The sequence below is a fragment of the Crocodylus porosus genome, unplaced genomic scaffold (assembly GCF_001723895.1).
Source record: "Crocodylus porosus isolate Cpor-Errol unplaced genomic scaffold, CroPor_comp1, whole genome shotgun sequence".
Taxonomy (NCBI): Eukaryota; Metazoa; Chordata; order Crocodylia; family Crocodylidae; genus Crocodylus; species Crocodylus porosus.
The window spans coordinates 1633313-1633569 of NW_017728939.1; positions in this window are offsets into that span (position 1 = coordinate 1633313).

Genomic DNA, 257 nt, shown 5'->3' on the forward strand with positions numbered 1-257 from the left:
ACGCTCCGTTTGAACGCGCCGAGCACCCTCAGCCAATCACAGCGCAGAGGGGGCACTTCAGGCGGCCAATGGAATGCCTGCTCGGGGAGAAGCTCCTCCCACCCCCCCACTGGGCAGTGGGGTAAACAAGCGGGCGGGGACAGCCGCCTGCCTGACGCCCGGGGCAGCCAATAAACAGGCACGCCCCGCGCCGAAGCCCCAATGAGAGGCGAAGAAGGGCGGGGCGGGTGTGGAGCGGCGGCCGTTGGGCTCTCGCA